Raw genomic sequence first — 22,979 nt, 5'->3', positions numbered from 1 at the left:
TAGAAAACCTGTTTCTGTAGTCTGTTATCAGCCTGAGTTTATTGTGAAATAGATATGTTTAGGTAATTGTGAAATAGATATGTTTAGATAATATAGATGAAATTAAAGTTTATTCAGTTGAGTTATTGAACAGCCCAGAGAAGAACGCTCATGACGGGAAGATATGGATGTGTGGGTTATGCTCAGAGCATCTTTGTGCCCGGTAGTATGCCCCATGTTTATCCCTGAGATCTGCAATGGTTAAACATGTGCTGCCTATTCAGTGATGGGGAAAACAAGGGTAATGTAGACTTTAGGGTATGTATTAAGCAATCATCCTGTTTTTTATGAATTTTCCAGATTGATTATGAATTTTATATTTCTAAGGGATACAAGCATCCTAAATATTAATAAGTGAGAACTTTCAAACACTTGAGTGAGTTCGTGTTCTCTGTTAAAACAGTTCATCTCATGTAGAAAATAAGTCTGGCTTGGAGGTGATAGCAAAACTAGAAGACTTAAACTTTCTTAATTATAGACTTTAAATATTCTGAAAGATTCATTCTGCTTTTTGTTTACTAAACCATTTTTAAAAATTACCATATCCTTTAAGTATAGAACAAGCATTACCACAGAAGTGTGAAAATAAAAGTAACAAAAGCCAAATTAGTTCTAGACTTCTTTTTAAAATCTCTCTTAGAATCAAGGATGAAATCTTAACAGTCTGAAATCTTAGCAAAGAGATTTTAAAAAATAATTTTCAAGTCAAGCTGGCAGTCAAGACCTAGCAGCTGTTTATACAAGATGAATGAGTGATTTATAAGCCAGTTCTGAGAATTGGCAGACTTGTTTCATGAAAAGAGATCTGTTAGATATGAAATGTGCAAGGTACCATAAATGTACTGCTGGTATATCAGAATTCTGGTATTTTAATATTGTTTCATTTCAGTTTTCTAAACAATTCCAGATGGTCAGTGTTGGTTCTTAGAGATAGTAGACAAAAGGTTTACATAACTGAGATGAGACAGGATCAAATACTATGGTACTATTTAAGGAGGCACTAGATACTTGCACTGTTCCATAGTTTATAGATGATTCAATCTTGTTACTACCTGTCTTTCTTCCAAGAAATGAGGGTGCTGTACATTGGAGTGCTGAATCTCTAGCCTGGGAGCCAAATATGGCTTACCAAAGATCCCGGTCTGGATCTCTGGGATTCTCTAAATGGCCACACTGATTTTTCCTGCTTCTTCAGCTTTTCTCTGACCACTGATAATTTGGTGGTTTCCTGGTTTTTTAAGAGTTTCACTCCCCCAAGACTCCTGAAACCATATTATTGACAGCAAGAACTTTATGCTTAAATGTGCTGGTAAAATTGGCTCTGTGCCCTTTGCTGGAATGTTTATTTATTTATTTAAAACATTGCTATGCTGCTCCCATTGCAACAAAGCCTTGGGGTGGCTCACAACATAATGAAAACATATAAATAACAATTTATACAATTAAAAATTAAAAAGCCTGATAACATCTCAGCTTAAAAATTTAAAATCCTATAAATACATAATAAATTAACAATTAAAATAAGTTTTAAATAAAAAGGTCTTAGCCTGGCTCTGAAAAACAAATAACGATGGCGCCAGGTGGACCTCTCTGGGGAGCGCATTCCATAGGTGGGGCGCCACCACAGAGAAGGCCCTTCTCCAGGTACTCACCCTCCTAATATCATTCACGGAGGGTTCCCGGAGAAGGGCATATGTTGCCGATCTCAAGGGGTGGGAGGGCATATATAGACGCAAGCGTTCCTTTAGATAACCAGGTCCCAAGCCGTTGAGGACTTTATAGGTCATAACCAACACCTTGAATTGGGTCCGGACTTCAATGGGGAGCCAGTGAAGCTGATGGAGAACTGGGATTATATGAGAACAATGTCCAGTCCCCGTCAGCAACTTGGCAGCTCTATTCTGCACCAGTTGAAGTATCCGGACCGTCTTCAAGGGTAGCCCCACGTAGAGCGCGTTACAGAAATCTAATTGGGAAGTTACCAATGCGTGTGTCACTGTTGCCAGGCAGTTGTTCTCCAGGAAGGGACGCAACTGATGGATCAGCCGAAGCTGAAGGAAGGCGCTCCTCGCCACCGCCGTCACCTGAGCGTCTAGTGACAGCTCAGGGTCGAGGAGCACTCCCAAGCTGCGAACCCTGTCCCTCAGAGGGAGTGCAACCCCATTTAGGACAAGGCCCAAGTCCCCCATCCCGAAGCCTGAACTACCCACCAACAGGACCTCCGTCTTGTCTGGATTGAGCTTCAGTTTATTGGCCCTCATCCAGCCCATTACCTTGGCCAGGCACCGGCTCAGTACAGCCACTGCCTCACCTGGATTGGTGGAAAACGAGAGGTAGAACTGGGTATCATCAGTGTACTGATGATTCTGCAGCCCACACCTCCTAATGACCTCTCCCAGCGGTTTCATGCAGATGTTAAATAGCAAGGGGGACAAAACGGACCCCTGCAGAACTCCATGGCATAACTGCCATGGTGCAGAGCCATAGTCCCCCAGCACCACCTTCTGGAATCGGCCGTTGAGATAGGAGTGGAACCACTGCAACGCGGTGCCTCCAACTCCCAATCCCGCTAGCCTATCCAGAAAGATACCATGGTCGATGTTGCTCCTAAGAGCTTCTACAAAATGAAATTTTGCCCTTGGCCTGAAAGAGGTTCTGTACATCTGGTGTATATGCTGTTATACCATTGCATTTTATCTTCCTAACAATCCTGTGACTCAAGTTAGGCTTGGAGATCAACCAGAGGTCATCCTTTAATGGAATTTGGTCCTGGGTCTCTCCAGTCTCAATCTGACTTTCTTGCCAGTAGATTGTACTGGCTTTATAGGTAGTTACTATGCACTTCTAGAAGGTTCTTGCTGTATATAAATGGCTTTACGATAAAGCTGTATTTATTGTAATTCAAATTGAGCTGTTAAGTGTCCCATAAGAGGGGGCAATCAATTCATGATATGATTTTCTGTATCTGGCACAAGTAAAATAGTAACCCTAACTCACTCATTTATTATGGCGTAAGCTTTGCAATTAGATTGAGCTTCATTAGATGCATGAAATGTGTCTTCATTTGGCAGAGAAAAAATGGTAAACAAATAGGCTAAAAAGTAATGCAGGGTAAGATGTACAGCAGGTCTGTGACATTTCAGTGCAAACTACTAATATATACAAGACAGAAATAATGGTAGTAATTGGTGTAACATAATCTTCCTAGCTTTGTAATGCTAATTTCTTACCTGGAGTGGAACTGCTCATATTGCAAAGTCACAGTTCCAATTGATGAGATGTTGGGTCTTGCAATGTAACTCGGGAGTACTGAGTGATCTGCAGATGACTGGCAAAGGTTTCTGAGTCAATGTTGCTTAATAGCAAGTAGCAGTACAAGCAAAACCTCTAAAATAATTGTTTGCCATGGCTGGTCTTGTGTCAGTGATTTTTTTGTCCAGTCTCCCTGTTCAGTGTCTGTAAAGTAGTTGCCTCTGATCTGATCTTTGTACAGCTCTGCTAGCCATTTTTTGAGCTGTGTTAGAATCCTTGATACAGCATTATGCATCTTTCTTCCTTCTTACATTGTCAGTATTTTTCAGTTGACTTTGGTGAAGTCAGGTGAATTTTGTATTTTTCTAATAAAAGCCAAAGCAAATCTCATAAATTTGGATTCTGCCTATCTCTGGTCCAAGTTCCAAGACAGATCAAGTAATAATTTTGATATATCTTATACCGTACTAGTCAAGACCCAGACAGAATATACTGGCCCTAAAGTGCTTACAACGCTTCAAAAGTTACCCTCCCAGCTGCCTTGCCTATACTGTCAGTCTGAACTTCCCAGTCATCCAAGCCTCATTTTCTACTGACCAAAGCCTTTCAGCATCTATTCCATATGCTTCTCCCTTGGTTATATGTGCTGGTGAATTGCTACTTCTGTACTTTGACATCTGGGTTACTAACTTAGATGGAAGAAATAAGAGTGTAATGCTATAGCACACTGCTGCAGTAAATCATCCTTTCTCCCAGTTTCTCCTGGTCTTGAATATGGTTCAATAATTTGTGTAGAGATCATGGGAGGGTTTCCACATTGAGAACCCCAAAAGGTCTAGTTGGATTTCACTTTCCTAGAGTTCTTGATCAATAATTGTTTTAGATGAAAGCTTGTACATCAAGAAATGTTTGTAGTAGCCGGGTCAGATCAGAAAGTGATTGATAATTGAAGATAATCGCATCTACTTTTTAATAGATATTTTTGACCTTTGTATCCAAATACAACTTGTTTGTCTTGCCTTCTATTGAAACATGCATCAATGTTTTTTTTATGAATTGAGTTGTGGTAGTTTGCAAAAAACAGGAGTGCTAAGGCGTTGGGCTTAATTCAGAGTAATATTCTTAGATCTACTTGGCTTACTTTCTTAAATTAAATTAGCACCTCATCTTTTTATTTAATTTTTGTACCGCCCAATAGCTGATACTCATTTAAAATATAGTACAGAATACTTTCTTGCTCTTAAGGTGCAATCCAGTGTGGCGCTCTTTCCTCCTCCACACTCAGAGAATTACAGGCCTTCATGCATCTGTAGTTTTTTGCCCGTGCTTGTGAAGAGGAAGATCTGAAGCACCACTGGAATTCCTTGTATCCCACAAGAACTTCACGTTTTCTCCTCCTGCCCCGGCTCTGAAGTTACATGTGGCAGCTGCAAGGGGTAGAGGAAAGGTTCTGTATAGTTGGGAGTCCCAGCAGGCTGACAGTCCGGTTTGCAGGCTGGCTGACATTTGCAAAGGTGTTCTTACAGTTAAATCACTCTTTTAATGTTTTTCATGGCTTATTGGCTTAGATAAATTGTTCTACCCGGCCCTAAAATCCATTTGTGGAGGCAAATGTGATTAACTATTAACAATAGTTGGGAAACAAATGAAAAGTTATAAGAGGTTTAGTTAATCTTATATATGAACCCATTCTTAATAAAGGAAAACAATGTTTGCCCTTGCTTGCCTTATACATTTAAAGTGAATATTATGTATGCCACACAAAGTAGCTGCCTGCATGTTATTTATTTATTTATTAAAACATTGCACATATCGGTGCAGTACACGAAAGAATTATTTAAAATTATGCATGGTAAAATAAAGTCACTAAATCTAATTATAATCAGAGAAGGAAACAAATAAAACAAATAAATATCAACTAATTAAAATGCCTGGACAAACAAAATGTTTGTTAGCTAGTACTGAATGGATTGCAATGTTGGCACAAGGCACAAAGCAGTGGGGAGAGGATTCTCTAATTGGGGTGCCATATCAAATAAGGCTTTCTACCTTGTTACATAATGTATCTGAAGCTCTTGGAAAAGAGGTACCCCTGACAATCTTAGGTCACAGATTGGTGGACATTTGCAAAAGTGTTTCTGCAAATGGTGGACATTTGCAAAGGTGAATTAAATCACTCTGTGTTAATTTTTTATAGCTTACTGGCTTAGGTAAATTGTTGTACATTGCCCTGGAATCCAAATAAGATGAAGGGTGTTATAGAAACACTTGAATATATACAGTGAATGAATTAAGGCTTATTATAGGTGACTTGTGTGCCATTCCTAAGACACACCAAGTTGCATGTTCATCTAGTTAGCTAAACTCTAATTCAGTCCAAACTTACTTATAGATTAAATTCTGCTTTGTTGATAACACATTTTGAACAGCCAACAACTCAGAAATTTGGGATCAAATACATGTGGATGACAACTAATTTAAGATTGAATTAGACTGAGGTAAAAAGTTGATAAGGATGAGATTAAAAGACAGTTGAAAGCAGAGCTTGCCTGACTGCAGCTCAGAATGATAGAGGACAAGACTGGAAGGAAGCTTTTCTTCTTCTGCAGAATACTGACTTAAACAGAATTAGAAATTCTACCTAAGAACAGCCAGTCTGTCATGAGCCTAGATTCCTCCTTTGAACAATCACCAGTTACAGACCATTTTCCTTACAAAACTTCATTTATTGCTGCTGAGTACATATCACCCCAGAACAGTTCTCTGAGCATGCACAGAACAGTTTGTTGAACACAATCTTGTGCTTCCAGGAACTCTCCTTATGAATATGCCTGGGCACCATCCACTCAGAAGGGGCTTTCTGTAAGTGACCATGCCTGCTTTCTGTGCACTGCTCATCCAGTTAGGCTTCCTGCTTCTGCTGCCACCTTGCCATGGGGTGAAGTGCAGAGTGGTGTGTCTGATCTGCATCTGAGAATTCCTCATTCTCCGAGACCCTTTTGTATATCTTGGCCATTCCCAGGAACTGCTTGGCTTGGCAAAGTGGCTGGCCTTGAGATGATTATAGCCTCCTCCCTCATCTCAGAATCTTGACCTAGTCCATCTTCCAGAGTCACACTGTAAGCTCCTTTACTTTCTGATTTTGAAGAATCTGAGCCAAAGGGCAGCATGAGAATGATTGCTGAAGGCATTTTGCTTCTTACTTCCAACACAGCCAGTAACAGTAAGGCCTGAACAAATGAGACAGATCAAAAGGGAAACCGGTAAACTTTCTAAATGAAGAATATAACAAACTATGTAAGTGCCCACTTGGGGAAAAGTAGTCTTCTGGACCAAGCCTCTGAAGAATGGAGATGATTCAATATTATTTGGAAGTGGATCTTTAGGTAGTCAGTTGAGAACAGAAGAGGGAGATCCTCTTGAGCACTCCTAGAATTGGAGTCGCAGAAGAGGACTTGCGGTCCTCTAGATTGCATTAAGGCCTTCCTACCTACCCTTTTCCCATAATTAGAGCATTTCAAAGAATTGCTCAGGGTAGACTTCTTTCATAATGGTTTATCCAAGTTTTTCCTCACACATTAAATTGCTTTGGAAAACATCTCAGATTTTTTTAGTGTATACCAGGAGTTCTCAAACTTTTTTACCAGGGGGCCAGTTGAAAGCTGCTGGTGCTGGGCACGGGCCAGAAAGGTGGAGCTGGCACTGCGTGCGGGCTGGGGCAGGGGTGGCGCGTGCGGTCTCGCACGCTGAGGCAGGGCGTGCAGTGAGGCAAGGTGAGGTGAGGCACGGGTGGGGATGGGCATGCGCTGTGAGGCAGGCGCATGAGGTAGCAGCTTGCTTGCTTGCTTGGAGATTGTGGGTGCGCACGCATGCGCGGTGGGTCCAAATGGGCATGCCAGGCCGGATAAATGGGCATGGTGGGCCGGATCTGACCCCCAGGCCGTAGTTTGAGGACCCATGGTATATACAAAAAAGTACAAGAGAATAAAACAAAACCCCCTTTTCATACAGGCAAATTTAACAGAATGTCAAGACTTGCTTTAGCTTCTGTCCTGACTAGGCAGGAGGCCCAGAGGAAATGACCTGTTCTTCAGCACAAGCATTCACAATCAGTTTTGGAGCATGTCGGTATAGCTCAGTTAGAACCTTGGACATCATATTGCAGCTAGAATACCCCTCAGATGAGGGGGAATTGTCTCAGTAAAGGACTACAGCCAGTTGAAGCCTTATGCAGGCTTGCAGACTCAGGCCTTTCCAAGGTTCTGCCACGAAAGATAAATGCAGTTTTTTAAGGATTGGTGGTTCTCTCTTAAGTGGGATGGCTCTTTGAACTCAGAGTCCTCCCTGGACAATTTTAAGCCACTAAACCTGCAAACATAACAGTTTCCTGACTGGTAGCAAGCTCAAACTTTCCTCCACAATATCAAGAAAAAGACTGGTATTGGTAAAGAAATTTTAATGGTAAAGAAAGGAAGAGGCAAGGTTAGTTGCAGGTTCAGTCTTTCTGTTTCTATAAGCCACGACCTTACCCTCAAGAAGATATAGACTGGTGTATCCATAGCTCTTCAGTATTTAGTGCAGAATGGCACCTTCTACACCTAGAAGCATATGATGAATCATGCTAGTGGTGGCTCATGTGCCATGTGAAACTGAATTGTTCCACTAGTTTCATCCAGTGAATTCTGAGAATCCAGGGCCTTCAGAAAGACTCATCAACAGGATTTCACAGGTGCTCAAAGTGAAGATGATAATGTAGCAGGAAACTTTAGTGCCAAAACCAATGTTTTACCAGAATGCATATACTTCTGTGAGCAAGAGAAGAGAATAAAGATTGCTTGGTTTCTCTCCTAGGAATAAGAGTGTATTTTTTTTTTCGATTGATATCCTGCCTTTTTCCTACAGGGCTCAAGGCAGCCTACATCTCCTCCTCCATCTTATCCCCACAACAACAACCCTGTGAGGTAGGTTGGGCTGAGAGTCTGTGACTGGCCCTATTTGAGAGACTGTGTAGAGATGGGGAGACTAATGACATGTAACACCTTCTGTTCTTCATTATGTTGATATCTCTGGTATGCCTTTTCCCTTTCACCTTTCTCCCTAAGATGAAGAAGCTTGATCTTTAAATCTTTTGTTGTTTGTAAGCCTCTCCAGGTGTCTAATCATTTTTGTCAACTGTTTCTGGACATTTTCTATTTCTGCTCTTTTTTAGAGATAAGGTGAGCTAAAATGAAACTTTTAAAAATACAGATATTTCTAAACAGTTTTGCTGCTCTTTACACAGCATCTTACATGAAAAATTGTTTGTACTACCATTCTTCCCTGGCTTTACGCCGGGTCAGTAGTAGGGCATAAGAATGAGCAAGCTTACCTGTAAATGGTAACTGATGAAGGGATGTTTAACAGGAAAATCATGGCAGACTGCTGGGAAAACCTAGGACAGAGGAAAAGGAGCAGGATAAATATTATAAAGCTCTGTAATTGATAGATAAGTATTGCTAAGGAGACTTTGATGTACTATTAGTAAATAAACAGAATATTACTACCCAGCGAATATAAACTGAAGTGAAGGAGCTTATGGGATGGTGGAGCCATGCAGTATCCAGGTTTGAGGAACACATCAATTTGGGTAAAGCAAACTTTAACAATTTTCCATAATGAAGTCGGAATTGCCTTCGTTTCTAAAGCTGGCAAGCTTGGCAAATAAACAGATGCCATATAAGGATACTTTGAGAAACTGACACTGAAATTTTATATTTGTAATTTATTGTGTTTCAGTGCTTGTCAAATCTAAAGAAAAATGTAATAAAATTTCAAACAAAACAACCCATGCAACTGTACTATGACTTTGATAAGATAATTGAAAAAAGAATATATGAGAACAGTTGTTCATTGGCTCTCATAATTTTAAACCAAAATTAAAAATGATACATAATTTTAGGGCTTATTTTGTGTTTTCTGAATTTGCACCTTTAACATTTAAGCAAAGCAGATGAAGAACAATCTTTACTGACCTGTCTTTGGTATAGTTAGCTTGCTTTTGAGGGTACTCTTGTGAGCTTTTGGTTGACTTCTTGCCTTTGATCTGTGTTTCACTAATATAAACAAACAGGGTTCCAGCTATTCTAGATCCATAGAGACTTGATTTAGGGTATTTTTTTAATCATGGAGCTTCCATAAAATAATAAATGTTAGCAAAATTATATCCTGAGAGAGAAACTGGAAATTCTGTGGGCATAACCAGGTGGTTGAGAGACTTGGAAGAGCAATGGTGTGCTGGAGCTAAACTTTTCCAAATTCTTATAGTGAAAGCCAGTCTAAGTGACATACTGTCAATTCTGGTTGTACTGGTAGTACCGTATTTTGTATACATAGTTCCTAAGTTCATCTCCTTTTGTCCTTCCATTCCTTATTAAATATGAACCAACACAGTTTAATTTCTTGTGTGTGTGTGGTGCGGTGGGGGAAGTGGCTGGCTGGCTTGTAAACCTCATACTAACTGACCAAATGCTTGCAGGTATGCTGTACTAGTTGCAAGTAAATAGGCATATAAAACAATTGTGCACGCAAGTAAATAACTTCTGGAATTTAAAAGAAAATCCATTTTAAATAAAAGAATGAAAGCAGGGGGGAAACAAAGGGTGCAGGTAAAATAGGTACTTTGATAGTCTAGTATCTAGACTCCTGAATTTAAAATATGAACCATCAGGAGAGTAGATGTTGTTATGTGCCATCATGTCATCTTTGACCTATGGTGACCCTAGAAATGAAAGCCCTCCTAAATATCCTTTTCATGACAGCTCAATTCAGCTCTTCCAGGTTCAAGGCTGTAGCTTCCTTTATGGAGTGTACGTATCTCTCATTTGGTCTTCCCTTTCGCCTTCTGCCTTTGACCTTTCTCAGCATGATTGTCTTCTGCAGTGCTGTTTCATGATGTATCTAAAGTATGACAACCTCATTTTGTCATTTTCACTTCTAGTGGGGAAAGCTTTGGCTTGATCTAGTACCCATTTGTTTCTCTTTCTGTTGGTCTGGGGTATTTGGAAAGCTCTCCACCAGCCCCATCTTTCAAATGAATCAATTTTCTTCTAGTCAGTTTTCTTCACTGTCCAGCTTTCATACCTATGGATTCTAGATAGGTAAATCTATTAGTCAAGGCCAGTAGTCTCAATTCAGGCATACCAATACTTCAGTTCAAATGGTGAACCAAACTGATGACTGTGTACTTACAGGTACCCCACATAAAGACTCTCCCTCCTGTATCATCCAACCTATAACATGTTGTTCCCTGTGGAACAGCATATTGCTTCCTTCCAATTATGCTGAATGTTGACTAGACCAACACAGACCAATAACATTTAAAAGAATGTATATATGAATGCCGTTTAGTAAGACAATAACTTTGACTAAAACCAGAAATGGGTCTTCGGCACCTTAAATTTGTACACATTTATTGTGACATTAGCTTCCATGAATTAGGGTATACTTCTATTGGATGCATGAAGCACATGCTCATCTGGTAGGTACATGTGTGTAGAGGAGAAACTGTTTGGCCAAAAGTCTAAGAATTTGGAAGAAGTATATAGTCTGTGACATTTCTAGCTAAATATATATACAACCTAATCACAGGGACCATTTGCAACAGCAGTCATTGGTGATAACAAGGTATGGCATGCTAGTTTTTCAGCTACAGTGGGAAAGAAAAGCCTGGTCCTCTAGTTCTGAATGGGTATAATCCAACTTTCGGGTAAATTGTAGTTCAGCATGAAAGCATATGGCAAAATAAATCTGTTTGTCTTTAAGATACTAGAAGACTTGATGTTTTGCTGTAACAAGCTACTGAAATTTGCAGTCTTGAATAATGCATCACTAATCTGGGATATGGCATAGACTCAGCTCAAGAAAGTATTCACAATTTCACAAAAATGACAGCATGTAATCTGGCAGATCTTCAAAATAATTAACCAGTTTTTGGTTACATATTGTTTCTAGAGAGCCTTTCTAAAGCTGTTCAAATAATTGTTAGGTAACACAGGACAAATTTCCTGCTGGCGTTGCTAAAAGAAATATCTAACGTTGCTTAGGCTACAGCAACGTTGTTACATCTTCTACATAGTCTCTGGTACATCATACATATGTGTCTGAGTGGGGCCTATTGTCAGGCACAATTTCCAAGCTAGATTCATTTTGGTGGGATCCCTTCCATCCTCTTCCCCACTAGATCTAGGAGGCCTTCCTGCCATTTCCCTCCATTCTCCTGAGACTGATACTGTGGTCTCAGAACCAGTAGGAAAGGCAAGTGAACAGGCAACCCTTACCATGCCAATTTGGGCAACTGTGTGTAACTCAGCTAAGCATTCAGAGAAAGGTGGGGTGCATAACAAAATCAGTACAATTGTATGGTGTTAGGTAAAATGGTCACACATTCTCAGCAAGAACCATCCTGAGGGTGTAGACAGCTACTTTTAATTTGGAGGGGAGGATAAGTATTCAGTCTGGAATCAACTGCATATTATTAAACCACATTTTTCTAATAGCCAGAATTCTAACTTCACTTGTATATGGCTATTAACTTGGGCTCTTTCGTTCCATCCATCCATCCATCTTTCATAAAACTAACCTGGCTGGCCAAAGTTAACATATAATAAAGACTTTAGATAGAAGCCTTTTGTCCTGAAATGCTTAGAAGGAAGGTGGGGTGGTGGGGACCAGCACATGACATGGGGCCCTGGACCTTAGGTACTACCGAAGGGTCTTTTGCTGCTTCTCCTGTAGCTGCAAGGGATGGTGGTGGGGAATGTGCTTATTATCTTGTACAGTGTTTTGGGGGAAGGAGGGACAGGCTGGAGGAAGATAGGAAGCTAATCAGGGGAGGGGTCATAGCTTAGTTGTAGAGCAAATGCTTTGGTTCTAAGTTTGGTTCCCAGCATCTTCATGAAGCCCACTTTAAAAATCTATTTTTAGTATAAACCTTGAAAAAAAGTAAGGTTCCAGGTTGTTCAGTTTGTGGTAGTTCTCACAGCAGTTTCTCAAGTTTCCTAATGTGTTCATGGATGTCCAAAAAGGCTGGGAATTCCTAGTACAGGAAAAGTTAGGACTGATGAGGCTGAGGTTGCCTGCCACTGGTCAGATAACCAATACTTTTGGATTGGCTAGTTAAGTGACTATGGGTTTGAAGAAGAAAAAGAAAGGAGAGGAAGGGAGTCTTCTGTGCAGGCTTAAGAAGAGCAAAGGCAAATTGTAAAGAGGGAGAGAAGAGAGTCTTGAGATGAAATTATTCCTCCTCTTCTAAAATGCTTTTTGTTTCTTCCTTACTTCTACAAATCTCTTGTTGTCTTCTTCCTTCTGTAAGAATGTGTATGAACAGTTTTGTTCTGACATTTTGATCCATTTTGTATTTTTGATTTTTTTTGTACTACTTCATACTATAAGGAAGATACTCCAAGAATTCAAAAGCCTTTTTTCTGTGGGTTGGGCTGATTCAACTATATAAGCACTGGGCCGCTTCCCTTGGGAACTGGAAATTGAATTTATGCTACTTTGCCAGAGAGTTGAAGTTACAAAACCCTAATCCTCTGCTGAAAACAGAATACTACAAACTTTTCTACACCTACTAGATCAATTAGTTCATAATAAATGAAATGTTCCTTCAGTGAAAGGAGCTTATTTTGTGTCAGTGAAGACCCTGTCATAAAAATCATAAAGGCTATATTGAAATTTCTTTAATTTTGAACACTCACCAGTTGTTATGTTCTTGGAGACTTTAAATGCGTAGTTACCAGTGAATGACTTGGTGAATACATACTGCTTTTTGAACATTTGTTAAATACAATGTTTTGAGGTTTTTGAATCAGTACATTTTACATTTGTAATATTTTACCACTATCATTAGTGAATCAAACTGTACATATAGATATACTTGTTAGCAGGTTGCCTGGGATAGAAGACATTTTATTCCACTGTTTGATATATGTGTTGTCACTTTAAGAAGTTCAACCTGGTAGTCAGAACTGCATGGCATACATTACCAGTGGAGTGAGTGAAAACTTCCTAGAGAGCTTCAGCTGAGGGGTGATATAGAAGTGAAAATAATAGTAGTAGTAGTTATAATAAGGTCAAAGCAAGCAGTAGTGCCAGGAGGCCAGGAATTTCTGATCATATATTCAGGGCAAGATTCAGCAATATGACATAAAATTGGTTGGCATGTGATTAGCTTAAGGCACATTAATCAGGAGAAAAACATAAATATACCTTAGGCAAAGAGTTCCATATAACCCACAGTGTTGCATAATAAATAAATAAATATGATGGTCAGACAGAGATTGGTTTTCAATGAAATCACTCTTGAGTCACAGAACCTGGTGTTGTGCAATAGAAACTTAATGACCTTTCTTACCATAACACCAGGTTCTGGCCACCAGGGGAAATACTTATGGCCAGCGTCCTCGTCTGTAGTCCCTCTTGTTTACTTTTTTTCTTTTTTTTAAAGTAAGTGTTATTATTATTTTCTACTAACTAACAAACAAAAAAAGAAACTAAAATCATTCATCAGAAACATCAGACCTACTGATGACACCGTGCATCTCTGCCTTGCTTTCTGTTTAAAGCAGCCCGTGGTTCAGACATCAAGCATGTCTTTTAAATAGTCTCTGTATATTTGAATTCTGTGTGAGTTCATATGGTGTGCATTTGGTTTGTTGCCTTATATGTTTAATATATGAGATAATTCATTCCCTTTTAGAATTCATATAGTGTCTATTACAATGGCAATAACAAAACAGCTCTCCAGAGAAAGAAGGTAAGCTGAACATTTAGCACCTACCATCTAATTTCTCCCTTTTCTTGTTTCTTGTGGAATTGGGGCTTTGCTTTCCCAGAAGAGCTAAATTTGCAGAGGAGCTGTCCCCAGGATTCATTGGAAATGTGAGCCAGCTATGATCACTCTGGGGAGGCATTTATATTTTCCTTTTGAGAAGTAAGGTGGCAGTAACATCAAAGGGAATTGCACCTCTGTGGGGATGCAAGAGCCACTCCCCTAACATTTTCTTTCTGTTTTGGTTTGCTTAGAACACGTTTTTCCTATTACTAGAGCCTAAGGTTGCACTTTTGAGGAACTACGTGGGACCAATTGTGGGATCCATGAGGGCCTCAATTACCATAGTAATGGATAGAGGCAAATATGATATTAGGAGGAGAGCTACCCAGGTAAAGGGGACATGATCCAGATGCTTAACAGCTGTATGTGTTACATTCCACCTCACATCTGCAGGTCTGGTTTGCCTTATCAGTCTGCCCTGGGGTTACAGGTTCTGCTTTTAAATGCCAGATTGGTCCAAACAGGACTTCCCTTATCCACAATATAATAATGGATCAGGTACCAATGTGGCATGCACTACCAAGACCTAGGTGGGCAAACACAGAGGAGTTATTCTCTATCAGTTGTTTCCACAAGACTACATCAAGTGGGACTAACACCATTAAGGTAGATTTGAGGTCTGAGAAGAGGAGATTGCTGTGTGATTGCCTTTCCAGCTTAGAAAAGGTGATGTGACATGCTAGCTTGATGTACAGCTATGCAGGCAAAAGGAAGGATGCATTAGCTGGGAATCAAACCCAGGTCTCTCAAGTGGCAGGTGGGAATTCTAAACCACCAGTGCTTCTGTATGCTGATAACTTGCAACTCTTTCTCACTTTCTCATCTTCAGCGAGTGAGGCTTTGGATGTGCTAAACTGATGCCTGCCTGGCTGCAGTGGCATTGGACTGAATGAGAGCTGTCAATCTAACATTCAGTCCAGACTAGACTGTGATGCTGACAGTGGGTGATGCTTCTTACCAGATACTTAGTGTGTTCTGGATGAGGTTGCTCTTGCTTTGAAAGAGCAGATTTGCAGCTTGGGGATGCTCCATGAGCCATTTTTGTTGCTTGAGGCTCAGATGGCCTCATTGGCGTGGGATGGCTTCTACTAATTATGATTGGCAGTCCAGCTATGCCTCTGTCTGGACAGGGATAGCCTGGGTTCAGTAATCTATGGTCTGGTAATTTCTAAAATAGATTAGTGCAATGTAGTCTATGTGAGGCTGAAGATGAATCAGAAGCTGCAGCTTGTACAACATGTGGAAGCTGGACTAAGTACATAACACCAGTTTTGGCTGCCAATGTGCTTTCGAGCCTAAGGTGTTGGTGTTAACCTATAAAGCCTACATGACTTAGGTCCATAATACTTGATGGAACATCTCTTCTAAACTCAATCTGACTGGACACTGACCTCAATCTGAGGTCTTCCTTTGCATGCTGTCCCCAGGGGAGGTTGTTAGTGGCAACAAGGATAAAGGTTTTCTTGGCTGTGGTCTGCCAAATATGGAACAGAGCTCCTGACTGAGGCCTGTCTGGAACTCAACTCTTCAGGGCCAGGTTGAGACTGCTTTCTATGCTGAGGCATTTAACAGCCTCAGCATAATACCACTTTGAGGGGAGGAGGCAGATTTATGTCAACAGTTTTTAACAGGCCTAGCTGCATGAACTTGTCTTAGCTGTATTAGTTGTTTAAAAATGCAGTTTTAAATCTAAATGCAGTTACAATGATCACTTATATTTATATTGTGTTTATTGTATTCTAGAAATTGTTGCATACTGCCTAAAGAGCATTGGCTGTTGTGTGATATAGAAATAAAATGAACATTAACAACAAACAACCCAGGTGATTCTTCTGAACTAATAGTTATGTTTAGATCTTGTTTCTTTTTAACAAATACATGAACTGTCTGTGGAAGAGACTTGTGTGTGTCACTGAAATAGAACAGCCACAATACATTTCTGCCAACATTAAAAGATCCCTTAGCTGCTTGATTCTTGGAAAGTGAATACGCTTGCATTCGTGTTCAGAGAGGAAATTGGTTAACTTGTTCATATGGTTTATGGTATTGATTGTAATATCTATTGGGCTCTGGTTTTGCATTCCCTCTTTTTGATGGTAGGCTTCTTTAGTGTGTGTTTGGCTTTTTTGGTCACTTTAAAACTTTAAAAAATAGCAAGCAGAAATGTTTGGAGACTGCCAAAAGTTTTATTAAATTGTGGGTTTGTATGACAGCACAATTGCCTCTACTGTAAAATGCATTACACATGTTGCATTTCCATTTTCTAGTGAGGTTTGCTCCAAGACAAGTTCAAGTTTTGGTTTTGGTCATATTCCTTTCCCATCTCTGTTTGCCCTGGTTCTTTTTTTCCTCCCTGTTAGGTTGATCTTGGAGGTGGAAATGAAATAGTTATTTCTTACATTACTCACTGATGTGTTGCCTCTAAAGAACAAGACTGAAAAGCTGAAAATAAAAGGACATAGGTGATACATATTTAATGTTTATGTTTGCCACTTGATGCATGATCTTAGCTTTCCTTTAGTAGCACTCATTTATCTTTTCTTGTTCTCTTCTCATTTAAAAAAACTACACTTGTGAACTGAATTTTTAGTAATCTGTTTAAAATGTACTATTATAACATGAATTGAAGGCCATTTTAGTGTGCCAATATTTTAATGTAAAGCATTCAACATCTATCAGCATAATATCCTGCCTTTATCACCTCATTGAATTTGCTAAAGGAATGCTGATAGTAATTTGCACAGCATCATTTAATCTCCTTTGTCAAATTATGAAGTTGTTATTGATTTCCAGCTGTTGGTTAGCTTCACAGAATTTTTGCATTTTAAGGTTTTTCCTAAGGATTTTCACGCTATATTACTAATTGCTAGAGCTGTCAGTTAGGAATAGATATCTTGAAATGGGGAACAAATACATTTCCCTTAAACCTCATGGTCTGTAATCTATTTCAAACATTTTTTTCTATCCTAGGGTACAATTAAATAGTGACTATAACTGGTAATAATCAGTAAATTAAAGCATGTAAAACTCTTAAGTTGCTTGCAGCTTTTGGTAAAATGGTAGGGTAGACTAAAAATGCTTATTTCAGGGACATAATTGTGCTTCCTGCCCTGTTGTTCTTTAGGACCTTGGGTCCTGAAACTATGGCCTGCGGACTGGATCCGGCCCTCCATGCCCATTTATCTGGCCTGCCTCAGAGGTTTTGGACTTGCCGTGCACACATCTGGTGGCGGCTTGCTTGAGCGGAGATCGTTTTGGACTCGCTCAGAGAAAACGATCTCTGTGAGAGCAAGCCAGCGCCTCGCCATGCACACACCCAGCAGCGGCTTACTTGCACAGAGATCGTTTTGGACTTGCTCGGAGAAAATGATCTCCGCGCGAACAATCTGCTACCTCAACCCGCACGTCCCCCCACCCCTGCCCCCTCACCGGCCTGCGCCCTCCCGCCAGCACCACCTTGGCGGCCCGCGCCCACCGCTCGCACCTTTCAACTGGCCCCCTGTTGAAAAAAATTGAGGACCCCTGTTTAAGACCATGCCCTATCTTTTATAATTGCAAATAAGTTATTTATTTTACTCTATGAATTCCTGTGATACAATGTAACACAAAAAAAGGCCTACTCAGAATGATATCTGTTCAGCTAAAATATCATAGCTAAATGCTTTCTATCTTGCAGTTGTTTTCCACAGAGTTTGCATCTTTAATAGTAAATTTTAATTAGAAAAAGTGTATGCCTGTGTATCTGAAAATTGCTTTGACTTGCAAACCAATGGAAATATTTATTTATTTTATATAAAAAATGTGTAGGCCGTCCATTACTGTCGTCTCTGGAAGGCTTACAACTTTATTTCAATCTTCGATAAAATAAGTTAACTATTCCACACTGAGCATTATTTAAAATAAATTAAATAAGTCTTACACAATTAAAATTACTATACGTTAAAATATTGGCCAAATAAAAAGGTCTTGACCTGGCACTGAAAAACATATAATGACAGCGCCAGGTGGACCTCTCTAGGGAGTGCATTCCATAGTCAGGGTGCCACCACAGAGAAGGCCCTCCTCCGAGTACTCTGGCTCCTGACCTCTTTCAAAGACGGTTCCCGGAGGAGGGCCTCTGCTGCTGATCTTAGGGGGCGGGAGGGCATGTAGGGAAAAAGGCGTTCCTTTAGGTATCCTGGTCCCAAGCCGTTTAGGGCTTTATAGGTAATAACCAACACCTTGAATTGAACCCGAACTTCAATGGGAAGCCAACGGAGCTGATAGAGGACTGGAGTTATATGAGAATAACGACCAGTCCCTGACAGCATCCTGGCAGCTCTATTTCGCACCATCTGAAGTATCCAGACTGTCTTCAAGGGCAGCCTCATGTAGAGCGCATTACAGTAATCCAAGTGGGAAGTAACCAGTGCGTGTGTCACTGTTGCTAGGCAGTTCTCCAGGTAAGGACGCAGCTGATAGATTAGCCAAAGCTGAAGGAAAGTGCTTCTCACCACTGCCGTCAATTGGGCTTCCAAGGACAGCTCTGAGTCGAGAAGCACTCCTAAGCTGTGGACCCTGTCCTTTAGTGCAACCCTGTCCAGGGCAGGGCCCATGTCACTTGCCTGGGAGCTCGAATCACCATCCAACAGGAGCTCCGTCTTATCTGGATTGAGCTTCAGTTTATTGGTCCTCATCACACTTCTGATTCTTCACCTGGGATTAAGGAATTGGGAACAGGCCACAGAACCCTGTGTACCTTTTCTTTATCCTATTCCATCTCCTGGGGAAATTTATGGCCTGACCCATACTAAGACTCACACTGGCATTGTCCTTAATTACCATTATTTTGACTTTATGAGATTGTTACAGTGAACTTAACTCTGGCTTCATAATGCATGTGAAACTTTTTCTTCTGTATCAGTGCTTACAGGGACCCTTAAGCCAGAGATTTCAAAATATTTTTGGGCCATACTGATCCAAACTGGTGTTCATCCTTATTCATATTATTTGAGCCTTCCTTGAAGTTAATAAAATATGACTCCTTATTCTGTCTTTCTTCACTAATGAAACAGTTCCTCCCTCACGCTGAAGGGATACAAGGAAAGGGGTTTTCTGATGCTGAAGTGGTAGATTCTTGAGATGCTCTTGAAATTGTAGCAGACATAGCAAGCTGTTGCAGATATAATACTAAACTAGAGTTTGATATTGTGTGCATGACCCTGCCTTCCTTTCTGTTCCACTGTAAAAAAGAGATCAGAAGCATTTGCTTCCATTTATAACTAACCATTGTTTCTTGTTAAGTCTGACCTGCAAATTGTATAATAGAGTTTATATTCAAATAAAGCAGGGTCCTAAATCATGATCTCTGGGATTTTAGAAGTACTTTTGCTTAATCTTTGCTTTGAAATTATCAAGGGTCAGAATCCTTCTCCATGAATGAGATCACCCATTCAATTAAGGAGAGAGTGAGGGGTATTCTAAAACTGCATTCTAAGGCTTTATTCTAATACTCAGTTCTGGGCAAATTTGACCATTATATGATAATTGCTCTGAACACTGAACTTCCGTTTGCATTTAAACAGCTTTCAGACTACTCTGGCAAAGATTCATGTATGCCTTACTGTTTCACTGTTTCTGTCTTAAACGAACATTGTTGCCCAATAGACAGAATTGTCTTCAGCTTATCAACCAAGAATTTACTATCCGCCACCTGTGTTTTTCAAATGCCAGTTAAAAGTACATGATGAACTCCCGGCTTTCAGTTGGAGGGTGAAATTGTGTTGTACTAGGCAAAAATCTGTAGGAAGAGCATGTTGACCTCCCTTAATCGTTTTCTTCAGACCATCAAAAATATGTTCTTTACTTAGATGAACTAAATACAAGATCTTTAGACCTCTAGTCTAGGTAGCAGAATGAATGAGAATAAAACATGATAAAAAAATAGTCAGGATATTCTGCTGACCTTGAGTATTGAGTATAGCTAGAAGACAAGGCAGTATTACCAGTGAGGCTCAACTTAATAGCAATCAAATGCCAGCCTCCTTTTTCAAGAGAGTTTATCTCAATAACTTTACATAATTACAAGTTAGTTTTGGGATCTGATAAGTAATGTGCACCTGGCTCCCATTCCAATCATTACCATCACTGGTATGGCTGCTTCTATCTGTTGAATAGGGTATCAGCAGTATAAATAAGTAAATGCTAAGATCCTGATCAGTGTTTCAAGAAGAGAGGATGGCTGAACTATACATTTCAGATTCAGCAAAGTTTTAAATCTTGCAAGTCAGGGAAGTTTGAGGCTGACTGTATTACAGCACTTAAATTGTTCAATATGCTAGGCTAATCTATGAACTCCAATTCATCACCACAGAACTGCTTTCATTTCCAGCAATGCTTGCTCAGATGGGAGTCTCATTGGCCCAAATTAATTAGGCTAGCTTCCAATCTTGGTGATTCTTTCTTCACCTATAATCCTAACATTCTGGAGGCCTCTGAGAAGGATTGTGGCCTCCTTTAACTATCAAGAACAAGTTCTGATTATAATTTGTTTGGCAGACATGCTCTAATTGAGCATCAGGAACTGTAGATGACTTTCTTAGTGCTCTGCTGCTGCTTGGTAGCATATATAGTTACTCTACTGAAAGTTTTCAGACTATATTGATACCACTACTTTTTATATTCTGTAGGGCACCACCTGAATGGGTCTGATCATTGTGAAAAGGACCTACGACTCCTGCTTTCAAAGGAGCTACAAGGAGGTTTGCTGCAGAAAGGTGGGTATAAGTGTGTTCCATATGTAGAGTGAACACTAATAAAAAGGGAAAACATAAAATGCAAAAACAAAAAGTTGCAGTTGACGGAAATTATTTGGCAGCTAATGCCTGAAAAGGAAGGCATGTTTCAGTGGGAATGATCTGTCAAACTGTAAAATGTGTCCATAATTCAAATTGTCTCTCATATATTTTTGTTATTATGAATAGTTCTTGAAATTACAAGTAGTTGACTTGTTTCTTCAGGCTTCAAAATAGCTTATGCCATATTTTAGAATTGTCTGTTTAATTGTGAAAATTGTAATAGTCATTTACAATTCACCCAATAGGTTCAACTACTTATTACTTGAAGTTAACTTCACTAATGGCATGGTTCTTTGGCCTCTGGATACTGTCTCAAGAGTCATACTTCCAAGGTTCTGTGAGGCCAAAGGCTGAACCCTGGCTCCGTCTCCCTTACATGCCTTGGAGAAAAGGAAAAGCGGTATGACAAAGAGGAGAGGAGACTGGGGCCATAGCCATAGAGCACCCCAACCTAGTTTCCTTACCCTCTCTACCAGTTCATCTAGAAAGGTGAAAATAGCATTCTAGATGAAACATAAAGCATGAGGTGCAGCTGCAGTGAAAATTGCTGCCATATCTTGCTTCATGCAGTGCGTCAAGGGTGGTGACATTAGATTGTGCCCTAAGTAAACCAGTACTTCTAATACTAACATTAAGCCCCCCACCCTCCAATAATTGACATGGACATTTTCTTGCATGTAATTAAGGCTTTTAGTTAACACAAGAGGGCTGCATCACTGCAAAATATAGAATGACAAATATTGCTTTTATACTTTATAGTCTAAACCTAGGGAATTCTTAGAAAGGGACAGATCCAGAGTGCCCCTCTGTTCATGAAAGACACAGAAATCTAGTTGAAGCTCCCATTGTAGGAAGGAGGATTTTCTCCCCAATTCTCCTTTTTCTCTTTGTCCTTCCCTGCCAAGTCCCACAGGGTTTCAGAGGGTCCCACATCACTACAGGGCAAGTTTTCAGCATTCAGAGAAGAGAAAAAGAAACAAAGAGTTCAGAGAAAGAAAATGGCAAAAATCAAATCTTTCTTTCCAGTAGGAGCATCATGTGAGGATTGTTCTGTTCATTGGAATTCTTGATTCAAGTCAGTACATTTTAACAGGTATTTAAATCAGATCTATGGGCTAATTATGCCCCCCTCCACCAGGGGGAGGAGGAGGAGTAATAGGGGGAGTGCAAACCCCTCCAGAACAGGGTGATCACCATATGAACTATCCTACAAGCACTCTAGGCCATATGGTCTGGACTAAGTCTTTCTCCCTCCTTGCTCTTTTTAGTCTATTTCTGTCTACCAGCCCTATCTCGTAGAGCAGGAGAATACAAGGCATTTTAGTAGTCATTGAGTAACAGGCTCATGTAACATTGCTGGCTGGTTGTTACAGGCAGGGAAACACAGGTCACAAGCATCACTGTGTACTTCTGGATATATGGAGAGGAGGAGAAACTGAGTTGATCTGCACAGATGTACTCCCATCAACACCCTCACTGATCTAGTTGTGTAGGACATAGATTTTCTGGGAGTGTGGGAGATCAGATGCATAATTTGAAGGCCTTCTGAAATTCATCATTGTCACAAGATGCATAAATAACCTTAGTGGCTCAGAGTGCGTATTGTCAGCCATGGCTGATTTACTTGCTACTTCTCTAAGAAGGAGTAGCCCTGTTACTGTTGTGCTTTCTCGTCTCTCACTGGGATTGCTGTAATGCATTATAAGGCCTGTCTTTGAAAATCACCTGGAAGTTTCTGTTAGTTTGAAACAGCCAAATAAGTGATACTCTTCAGTACAACCATATTATACTAGTAATTTGCCATAAGCACTGGACACCTATATGTTTCCAGGCCAGTTGAAAGTGCTGGTTTTAGCATTTAACAACTTGAAGGATTACCTGGTCCTATATCTGCTTATCCTAATGAAAAGATTATTGCCTGAAGCTCTCCTCCAGGCACCTCTGCCAATTGAGACAAGGAGAATAGCTACTGAAGAGAG

The 22,979-nt window shown here is 40.1% G+C and overlaps 1 protein-coding gene across 3 annotated transcripts in view; it reads left to right on the top strand.

Moving 5' to 3' along the window:
- PTPRF (protein tyrosine phosphatase receptor type F) overlaps positions 1-22,979 on the top strand; it is a 607,591-nt gene that overhangs the window by 60,665 nt on the left and 523,947 nt on the right. For all 3 annotated transcript variants that reach the window (XM_044442788.1, XM_044442787.1, XM_044442786.1), the window contains exon 2: positions 20,833-20,919. The gene's annotated coding sequence lies outside the window, so the exon portion shown is untranslated. The remainder of the gene's footprint in view (positions 1-20,832; positions 20,920-22,979) is intronic.

The sequence above is a fragment of the Varanus komodoensis genome, unplaced genomic scaffold (genome assembly GCF_004798865.1).
Source record: "Varanus komodoensis strain SLA01 unplaced genomic scaffold, ASM479886v1 scaffold1, whole genome shotgun sequence".
Lineage (NCBI taxonomy): Eukaryota > Metazoa > Chordata > Lepidosauria > Squamata > Varanidae > Varanus > Varanus komodoensis.
This window is presented reverse-complemented; position numbering and strand designations above follow the sequence as displayed.